This window comes from Tupaia chinensis, unplaced genomic scaffold (genome assembly GCF_000334495.1).
Source record: "Tupaia chinensis unplaced genomic scaffold, TupChi_1.0 Scaffold149696_1, whole genome shotgun sequence".
Lineage (NCBI taxonomy): Eukaryota > Metazoa > Chordata > Mammalia > Scandentia > Tupaiidae > Tupaia > Tupaia belangeri.
In genome coordinates, this window is record NW_006209541.1 from 147,756 (window position 1) to 159,294 (window position 11,539).

Sequence of the window (11,539 nt, forward strand, 5' to 3'; positions counted from 1 at the left end):
AAAACTATTTATTACTCATACTCAGAAAACAAACGAACATAAAATAATTCATGGAAACTGACCGTGGGATGCCTCAGATTCTCCAACTATGAGTAAACAATATTTAGTGTAGCTATAATAGAGTGCATGTGTGTTCACAACATCCCAGCTATGAGCCATCTCAGAATGGTTCTACAATTTTTACGTGAAGTAGTAAAATATCAAGTCCACACAGATTATCTTATGTTTAAGATACACATTGTAATTTCTAGCGAAACCACTAAAAATAAAGCAGAGATCAAAGTTAAAATGCCAACAAGAATCCAAATAAGATAATAAAATATTTGATTATAAAATAACATATGACATAACTAGTATAAAATAAAAATAGTGCAGATAAATCAATAACAAATACACTAAGACCCTCATAATGAACAGAACAAGAAGCATAAAGAAATAATCCACAAAAAAGGAAATAGGTAAAATGATCGCTAAATATAGAATAGAGGCAGGACTTTGAATTGGTTAATATTCATGATGTGTGAAAGAGAATGATTTATACTATACTTAACAATCTCAAAATTAGATGTCGTGTATACAAAAAGGACCTAGAAGGACACATCCCACTGTAAGCTGTTTGTGACTGTGCATAACTTTGTTCTTTGCTTCTTGTGCTTTTCTGTTTCCTATATGCATATATTAACTTAAAAAAAAATAAAGGTTACTTTTTAAACCTGAAAAAATAGAATAGAGACATTTTAATCAAGATAAACTTCAGAAGAACTTTCTAGAATTACTTACTTATAAATATTTTATTTTATACATTTCATAATTATACATCCTTTTGCTTATAAGTTGAATTTATCTAACATGAATATACTTTACACCAGTCCAGCTGAGGATACAAAACACATTATCATCAACAGATAATAGCCCATTTCTGTGTCCCATGAATGTCTTGCCTCTCTATTTTCTGCCTTAACTTCTTTCCTTACACTTTCACCCTCTCCCTACCCTCTTTCCAAGAGCTATGTTCTTATTTGAAAAGATAGTCAATAAGAAATCTCTTTGGAAGAAATTTTTCCTGACTTATGTTATAAAGCTATCTTCAAAGTTTTAATACAGTCCACAACATTTAAGAATCTGTGTTAGTGGTGTTTGGAAAAACTTAATCATAAGTAGATCTAGCAATATAATTTCCCCTACTACTTTTCTTCAACTTCTGTTCCTGTTAAAAGTCAGTGCAGACCAGTGGTCTAATCTGTGCCAAGCAATGTGCTACGCTCTTGATGTGCATTTTACCTTTTCACCTGTGTTCACATCCATTTTGGGAATGCAAAAATTGGGAGTCTTAGGGCATGTAAGTATCCTCATACAACTGGTGAATGGTGGATGAGGATGTTGACCCTGGGACTCTGACTTCATGTCACCATATATAATCATGAAGTTATGCTGAAGGAAGAGAGGTGGTACCAGCTCATGAAAAGTAGGATGAAAAAGAGAGTAATCTGCTATGAGAGTTGATAATTACGACTTGGAAGCAAGTGTTCAATGTTAACGAGAAAGATCACAGCAGACTGGAAGATGCTGAAATATCCAGGCATTTGTTGTCTGAGTTACAAAAAGACTTGCAATTAACATGGGATAATGATAATTTATAAAAAATAAAGTGGAGGACCAGCAGTTAGCATAATGGCTATGTCGCTGGACTCCCACGTGGTCGACTGCAGTGTCTGGAGTCCCAGACCCGGGTGGCTTAACTCATGTGTGCGTGCGTGCCCAAGATCCCGAGAGGAGAATGTAGGAGAGGGGATTGCGGTGTGGCATCCCCCCGGGGGGTGATTTCTCGCTGTCTCTCTGTCTCTCTCTGTCTGTCTGGCAAGTGCACACACCCTGTAGCAAAATAAATAAATAAATAAAAATAAAAATAAAAAAAATAAAGTGGGATAAAAAATTGAGGTAGTTGGGATGAGCAATTGGCGTAGTGGCTATGTCAATGGATTCCCATGTAGTCGACTGCGGTTTGAGTCCTGAACCCAGTGGCTTAAACTCACACCAGGCACATATGCATGCATGCCCAAGATCCTGAGAGGAGAATGGAGGAGAAGGGATTGCAGCATGGCCATCTCTCCTGGGGAGGGGGTGGGTGATTTCTCTCTTTCTGCCTCTCTGTCTCCATTTGTCTTTCTGGCAAGTGCATGCACTCCATAGCAAAAACCTCTCCAAAAAATAAAAAATTGAGGCAGTATATAAATGCAATTAACATACATATATTTGATTTTACTCATATAGAAATACTCATATAAAAATAATGACTAGGGGAGCCAGATCTCATGTGTCTGACTGTGACCTGAATCCTGGCCCAGGTGCTTAAAAGACATGCTGGACCTGTGTGCATGTGTATTCCAAATCCCAACAGAATAGAGAAATGGAGGAGAAGGAATTGAGGTGTGAAAAAAACTCATGAGGGATAATCTCTCTCTCTCTCATTGTTCTTTCTTTCTCTCTCTGGAGAGCACATGTGCCCTCTGGCAATTATAAAAAATAAAAATAATGAATAATTCAAGCTTAGAAAGTAATGTACCCAAATAATAAGTTATCTCTGTGTTTGGACAGAAACATCATATTGGCCTCTATTGTTCTTTATACTTCTTTTTAATTTCCAAACTTCCTGCCCCAAACATATATTATTTTTATAAGTAGAAATGTACTTCCAAAAGAAAAAAAAAAAGATGAAATCACCACCATTTCTACCATTCCAGGAAAAAAGGTAAGAGAATAAATATAATTTCATCAGGCTTTAAAGAGTATCTCTTATGACAACTGCTTCTGAGAATCTGCTGTCTTCTCTGAGGGAAACTGCTCATTAAACAATTTTCAATAATGTGGTGAGGAAATATAGCAAAGTTATTAAAGAGATGATGGCTTTCCCAGGGTACACATTCCACAGGGGCCAGAACCACTCTAAATATATTTTCATTTGACTATTGCTTGTACGGACAGAAGCTGTATTACCATACCTAATTTTTAAAACTCTTTTTTAATGGGGGTCATTCTTCTTGCCTTAAAGCTGGCTCATTTTATTACTTTGGAGCCTCTATGGAGCCTGGTGATTTTACATTCTTTTGATACTCTTGTATGGTTTGTTTTTTTGCTACATCAAGGGATACAGTCTGTGTGTAATGACTTCAGGGGCCTCTAACACCTCACCTGCACAGTGGTTGCTAAAATTACCTGAAAGTGTAGACTCGTTAATTATACAAATTACAGATAAAGTTTAATGTACAAAGCACCTGGAAATGGACATGCATGGCAATAATATCACACTAATGTACAAATGCTTATCTATCTACCTGTCATCTAGCTATCTAGTTAACTGCTATAGTTATGTATGTAATCTAATCTATCCTTAAACAATCAGAACTGAAGGAGATTTGAGGAAACCCTAGGTTCCTGAAATGAAGATATATTATAGTGGAAAATAGGGAATAATCAAACCATGGAGTTTTAGTTATGGACAGAGCATTCTTTTCATTGACTACATATTTATTAAACAGTTCTGACCCTGTGTAATTCTAGCCAAATAAGTTTGTAGGCTTAGTTAAAAGTGTGAAAGATAAAACAGACATACCCAGGGTTGAAATGCTCTTTTCACCTCCTACAGCTGTGTGATTGGAGGCAAGGTATTCAGTGTCTCTCAGGTCTCTTTAGGTTTTTGTGACTAAAATGAAGGTCATGTGAACCAAAGGTCTTCTGCAGGCCAACTACTGTGTATGCACTGGATACATGTTTTATTTCTTAATTTGAATTTACTCCCATTTCATGGATGAAACAATAGGATTTCATTGGTTTGCTCTGGGGTTAAATGGAAGCAGACTCATAAGGTACAAGGCATAGGATCTAAAAGGATCTAGTGACTCAATAAATATCCATTCAGTCCTCCAATGTCCTTTGACAAGGGCAATGCACACCAAGAGCATGAACTCAAATCATAAATTAATGACTAACTTTTTAAGCATCTATTTATTTTCTATCAGTAAATGTCTTTTCCTTCTTCTCTCCTTGGTTAATTACTATCCTTTATTTCAGGTTCACATTTTTCTCTCACATAAGTCTTCCATATTCACTCTACGAATGCTGATTTTTTCCTTCCTTCAAATATCTGTATACAAGAATTTATGTCTATTGGTCAGGACCTATACATCATTATTGAAATTTTGGTCTCTTTTATAAATTTTGGAGTCCAAGGCTTATAGTCCAGCTTTATGACTTAATACATGATGATTCAAGACAGAGTACTTAATATCTTGTATTCTAGTTTCCTCATAAAAAAGGAAGGCCTTAATGAAATGTTCCTTGATGGCTGATATGAGCATCAAATTAAATAACATGAAAATACCAAATACATATATATACACAGTGGGTCATTTAGAAGTGCTACCTTCTGTCTAATATTTTTGAATTACAAATAATTTCTTATTTTTTGTTTGTTTCTAATATATGCCAAATGTCATGTATGGTCACAGTTACATTGAAATATTCCATTTTCTGAATGTGTCATTCTTTCTAGATATACATATTAAAACACTTTTACCTGACTCCTATTCATCTTTCAACACCCAACTCACCAACTCATGTATCACTTCCTATAGGAAGACCCCTAGGGTTTCCTTCAATTCTCAAGACACCACTTTTTCTTTTCCTTTCTTTCTTCTCCTTCTCTTTCTCTTTCTTTTCTTTTTCTTTGTTTCTTTGTTCCGGCCTTCCTTTTTTACTTCTTTCTCTCTTTCTTCTTTTCTTTTTTTAATTTTAAATTTTTTGCCAGAGGGTACATGTGCTCACTGGAAAGACAGAGAGAAAGAAAGGAAGTGAGAAAGCACCTCCCATGGGGAATAGTAACGCCACAATTCCTTCTTCCTCATTTCTCACTGCTGTTTCGGATTTTAGGCATCTCACACATTTACACATCTATTTCTCAAGCCTCCGGGTCCAAGACTCAGCTATGCAGTCAGCCATGTGGAATCCAGCTGCCTTAACCACCATGCCACAGGCTGGCCTGGCATGATGTATTTCAGTCATTACCTTTGTTATATTTTATTGCCTATCTATATATTTCTCTCCTCTACTGGACCAAAAAGCTCTTGAGAAGTGAATTACTTGTTCTTGTATCCCTGGAGGATAGTTTAGGTCATGAAACATAAGTGCTTGATAAATACTTGTTGAATGAGTAATTGAAAGAATGTGTTTAGAGAATGACTCTTGAGAACTGAGTGCTGCCATTCAGTAAAACCTCATGCCTGATCCTTGAAATGTCTGATTGACAATGAGTATGTTCAGCAATAAATTACTCAATGAAGTGTTGGTATTTTGGATGATTCATTTATTTTTTACTCTCTGCCACATTTGAAACTCTTAGACATGGCAAAAGATATGCATGTTTGGCTCATTGGTTAGCCATGAAGACGACCTTTGAAAATTTAGCCACAAGAGATAGCTTGCCCCTTTGGGCCACTGGTTTATGTAACTTACAAACACTGTAATGGTTCAAATATCATTGTATTTGTATGCATGCGGTAGCTGATCTATAAAACATATGGCATTTTGAAATATTGATCTCTTCTGTGCCAGCAAGTAAGAGATATTAGTGTAGCCTGGGATTCCATTTGTAACAGTGGGATTGGAGTCAGAGAAGTGGAAAATTGGAATAGACCAAAATTCATGTGAAGTGGAAAGTGCAGCTGGCAGTAGTGCTAAAGAAGGAGAATAACAAATACGGGAAGCATTATTTTAAAAGCTGACTCAACCATCAAATGGCAAAGGAGCAGTCAAATGAATAGGCTTTAACTGCCCCTACTTCCTGTGCCTTCAGGTTCGTTTAGCAGACTTAAATTCAGCATAACAGCTGGAAAAGGGAAAACTGAATTGATTTGGAAGCAGTAAAAGGTGGCATCCCTGTGGGTTTTTGTTGCTTCTGTCAAGCAAGTAAATGGGAAGATGAATTCAGAAGAAAGTTCACTGTGGTCAGGAAAAATGGGCAAAATTAATAGAACTTTTCCCTAAAGCTTGGAATTATACCAGAATTGAACATTACACATTTTATACAATGTGCTTTGCACTATGAAGTCCTTTTACATCCTTCCTTTTTTGCCCACCTGCAGAACTGATGCTCATTTTTCTTTCATCATCTAACCCTTTGGTAGATTTCATGATAATGCCTTGCACATTTGACTTTATGTGTTTACTCAGTTGCTCCACTTTGGGCAGGGACCAGATTTTATTTGACTGCACATTTAGAGGAAGAGCATCTAGAACATTAACAGGCACATACGAGACACTGTATACTGCTTTTCTGAGTAGCTTGTGAATTTATGTGGAAAGAATGTATTCTTTAGTTCAGATCCTATTCATTCAACCTTTAAAGAATATCCAGGGACCAGCAGCTGACATAACTATGTCACTGGACTCCCATGTTGTTGACCACAGTTGGAGTCCTGGACCCAGTGGCTTAGATTCATGTCAGGCGTGTGTGCATGTGTGCTCAAGATCCAGAGAGGAGAATGGAGGAGAGAGGATTGTGGTGTGGCCATCCTTCCTGCGGGGGGATTTCTCACTTTCTGTTTCTCTTTCTGGTGAGCGCCCATGCTCTATAGCAAAAACCTCTCCAAAAAAAAAAAAAAAAGAATATCTAAAGACTTATCCTTCGTTCTCAGGTGAACTGATTTCTCCTTGATTGCAGTGAAAAAGTAAAACCTAGTACTTTTTTTTTTTTTTTAAGAAGGAAGATAGTTTAGATAAAAGAGGTAAAGAAACCAGCCAAAAAGAAAAAAATAACTTGGACTTAGTGGACGTAGCACAGGAAGTAGCATGCCAAACTTCAGTACTGGAAGCCACATGGTGGACCAGGGTTTCAATTCCTAGCCTGGTTGACCTGAAACACACTAGATATGTGTGCGTACCCAAATTCTGACCAGCTGAACTGGAAGAACGGGATCATGCATGACCAGATCCTGTGGAGGGTATTCATATATTTCTCTCTCTTTCTCTCTCACATGTACACATATGCTCTATCATGAATAAAAAAAGAAAAAAATTTACATATTATTTTTAAAATTGAGGATTTTGTTTTTCTTAACAATTTTCATTTCTTTGGTCCTTTCTTCTCTAATAGCCTCTTTAGATTAGAATCTACTATGTGCCTGACATCAAGCCATAAAAGACAATCTAGAAGATTCTAAAAACAAGGTTTTTTAAGGAAGTAGCAAAAAGAGTAATTTTTCATTTAATTTCTACATTTCTTAGTTACCTTTTGGGGGAACTGAAATGAGGGGTCTATGTTGCAGCTTCTGGTTAAATAAATATTGGGAGGTACTCTACCTCTCTTCCAGGCTGAAACATTAAAAAGCCCATGTGAAGTTCTCTATTTTTTCTCCCTTCCTGTTATAACAATAGAGGAGACAGCATATTACATACACATAGCCTTCTAAAGATTCTGGAAGATCCCTTGCCCAACTCTTTCAGTGCTATGAAGTCCTCACCAATCCACTGATAAGGGAGAATACAATTTGTGTGCTCAGTAGCTGCAATTTTGAGTTAGTTTGCTATAACAGCATAAGGTAAGCGATTCTTACTGATAATCTATCACTTACCCATTTTAAGTAATTCTTTTGCATGTGCTTTTTCAATTTAATACTTTCATACTTGCTATGCTTTTCTTTGTCAACCTGATTTAATCTTTTCTGTATCTTATATTCCATTATGTTATGGATTTATTATTTTAAAAATAATATTTTCCATTTTTTTAAGAATTTGGAATAGGGGGACCAGCAGTTAGTGTAATGGCTATGTCGCTGGACTCCCACGTAGTTGATCACGGTTCACATCCCAAACCCGGTGGCTTAAAACTCACGCCGGGCACGTGTGCGTGTGTGCCCAAAATCCCGAGATGACAATGGAGGAGAAGGGATTGCGGCTTGGCCATCCCTCCGGGGGGTGATTTCTCGCTTTCTGTCTCTCTGTCTCTCTCTGTCTGTCTGGTGAGCGCACGCGCCCTATAGCAAAAACCTCTCCAAAAAAAAAAAAAAAATTTGGAATAGGGAAGGTAGCATGTGTTTTTGCTCAGCCAGATTTTGATGTGATCTCAGAATGTACTTATTTTGAATGCATACATGAATGGTAGGTTCATGAGACTTTCAGCGAAATGAAGTTACTGAAACACATTTCTAGCATTTGAAGGATACATTGCAATGCATTATTGTTCTTCATATTTTTTTAGCTCTTCATATAACTGTACTACTGAGACATCAATTGATTTGTTAGTGTATTTTGATATTGAGTAAAATGATCACATAGATATTATATATATATTTTTCCATATGGTGTGTGTGATGGCCAGAGAGAGACAGTGGGAAAGGAAGTGAGAAATCACCCCACTGGAGAATGACCGTACCTCAGTCTCTATTCCATTCTCCTATCAGGATTTAGGGTATGTACTTGCATACATCTGATGTGATTTTTCAAGCCACCAGGTTTGAGGCTTGAACTACAACTGGCCACCTTGACCACCATGTCACCTGCTGGCCCTTACCTATTATATTTTAATCTTGAATTTTCAAGATGCTATTAAGAGGAAGAGAGAGGAGTGGAGAAATAATAAAGGAAAATTTAAAAAACACATTTGCTATTATTTAAACATAAAAATAAATGTTACAGTTTTGAGGATTATATTATACAATTGAAGTGATAAGGTAACAAAATAGAAAATATTGGGTGATATTGAATAAATGTAATATTCCATGCAGGCCCAAAAGCATAGATAAAAGTGAATCTGCTTTGCTATAATTGGACTTCTCTTAATCACTACGGTGATTTCTTAGAGAATTGTTTTTGGAAAGTATCTTTTCCTCTGCTGATTAATGAGTTAGAGTAGTTAAGGGAAACTTTCTCAGATGGTCTGTAATTTGAACTTGACCTCGAAGGATATGATGTTAGGTAGGGTGTGAGAAAGCATTAAATGCTTCGTGAAGAAAAATTAGGATGGAGGGAGTTACAGTAATGACTATCTGGGGAGCCAGGGGATATGTGTTAGAAAACAAGAGGTGGCCCAGCATGTGGTGGGTCTTCTTAAACTGGTCAATTACTTAACCTTTTGCATTCCCCATGATCAATTTTGTAATTTTTGCATGATGATTAAATTGTGACAGTATTTTAATTTTTGCCCAGATACCTTGTTTTAGTTATGCATACAAAGATACAAACTCATTTATAAACCTTCTGTCTTTATCTTAAGCTTATTTATTTTCTTTATGAGAGAGAGAAAGGAGAGAGAGAAAGAGAAGAAAGAAAAAGAAAGAAAAAAGAAAAGAAAAAGAAAGAAAGGAAAAAAAAGAAAGAAAAAGAAATAGAATCCTCTCAGCAGGGTCTAGATACCATAATCCCCTAGCTTCAGCCAGCCCCAGATCATGGGTACACATATGCTCAGTGTATCCAGGGAGGTGTCTGGACAAACCCGGAACTTTCACATGTGGTTCAGTCCCACAGAATGTCAGGGCTTACCATTGTGACACCATCTGACACTCTAAACAACTTCTTTTTATCATCATTTATGCTTTATATTTTCCCTATTACTCTTCCTGTGACTGTTAACACCAGATACACAGGCTGAGTTATAGCTAAGAAGTTTCTAAGACAATCACTCATATTCTGGATAGACCGCTAACAAGATTCTTATCCTTTCATGCTTCCTTCATTCTTCTGTTTATTGCATGAATGCTAATTAGGTGTCAGTTAGAAATTGTGTCAGGTACTAGGGATATAAATAACAGTGTCTTCTCTGTCCTCATATTACTCCTAGTCTTAGGAAATAGATTTACAGTATCCTGCAACACAGTGACAATTACTGTAAATACAACTAAAGTCTTTTCTTTTGGCTTAATTTGATCTATATTATGCTTAAAAATGAACTTCACATCTGCCACTAGTGGTGTTTAACCCAGGAACATACTACATGAGATAAGAATTGGAGTAAAGTGATTCTCCAAAATAATTTCAGAGCATTGTTTCCAAAAATTAAAGAGAAGTGATATTAGCACACCAAAGATAGCAAACATGCCTGTGATAAGTATATGATTGTATAATTTTTTTTCCAGGGGGTGCACACACTCACTGAAGAGAGAGAGAGAGAAGAGAGAAAGTGAGAAAGCACTCCTTATGGTGTATGGTCATGCTACAATCCATTCTCCTTCATTTCTTCCCCTTTTGGGGATTTTTGTTATGCACATACATGTGCCTGGTGTGTTTTTCAAGCCACTGGGTCCAGGACTCCAACTGTGCAGTCGACTGTGTGGGATCAAGATTTCTTAATTACCACACCATGGGTTGATCCTCTTAACAGAATTCTAAGAAGTCATAAAACAAACCAATTCATAGGGGAGAAAGCTAGAGTGTAAGCTAAATATGTTTTTTGGGGAAGAGCAAGACATGGAAGCATGAAAGATACTTCCTTCTCTCCTCCATATGTATCTGCAACTTTCTTTATCCATTCTTTTGTTTGCTGGGAAGCTGATTACCAAGAGTAATGAGAGAAATAGAGAGAGGTTGGGTGTTTATTTCTCTGGATCCTCCTCCCATCTTCCCCCACTGGGTTGGAATAGCAGTGGCTCTTTCTCTCTTTAAGAAATCCAGAGCCTTTTGCCATCCTTTGTGATCCTTGGTGTCCTGGGATCCTTCCCTACAGCTTCAGCTACTACTGCTGGTATGGCCATTGCCCTCACCAGGGTCTGGAAACTTTTGTCTCTCTTTGCCTTTCAGGTTAAGTGGTGAAGCTGTTCCCTTCTGCAACTTGTCACAGAGTGCTTCAATCTTGCTTGTTGGCTTCTTTTAATCTTATTTACATCATTTAATTAAATGAAATGTTATCCTGCTTGAGTGGAATCTGTCTCTTGCTAGATCCTTTAATGTGGGGGGGTGGTGAGGGAGACCTATTTGCTGGTGTTAGATTATGATATACCAAGGGCATAGAGCCTAGTACTTAGAGATACAGAAACAGATGATGAGTAACCACTGGCTCAGGCAGGTCGACTCCCAACTGGCTTGTGCAATATATTGAAAGGTAGCTCAGAAGCACTTAATACACACACACCCAAGCAGGGCAGGGAAAGTCTGATGGCAAGTGAAAGTCGTCAAAGTGAACAACTCATGATCTCTATCCACATAGTGTTCAAAGTGAAAATATTTTCATTGGAGTTCAGAAGCCAATTCTAGTCGTAGAGTGAGAGCTAGACAAGATTAAAGTAATGAGATTCTGGGGAAGTAATCCTAATTACTGAGTGGTCAGAAGAGTAATGATGTACTTTTTCTAAGCAAAAATGCATCCTGACTTTTCTGCCAACCCAATGTACTGATTAGGCAGAACCTTTGGACTTCCAAACACCTCCATTGATGAGAATAACTCCACTTAAAAAAATTTCTAATGAAGGTATTGCAGTGTTTTCAAGTGATTTCTTTCTCTTTCTTTCTTTCTTTCTTTCTTTCTTTCTTTCTTTCTTTCTTTCTTTCTTTCTTT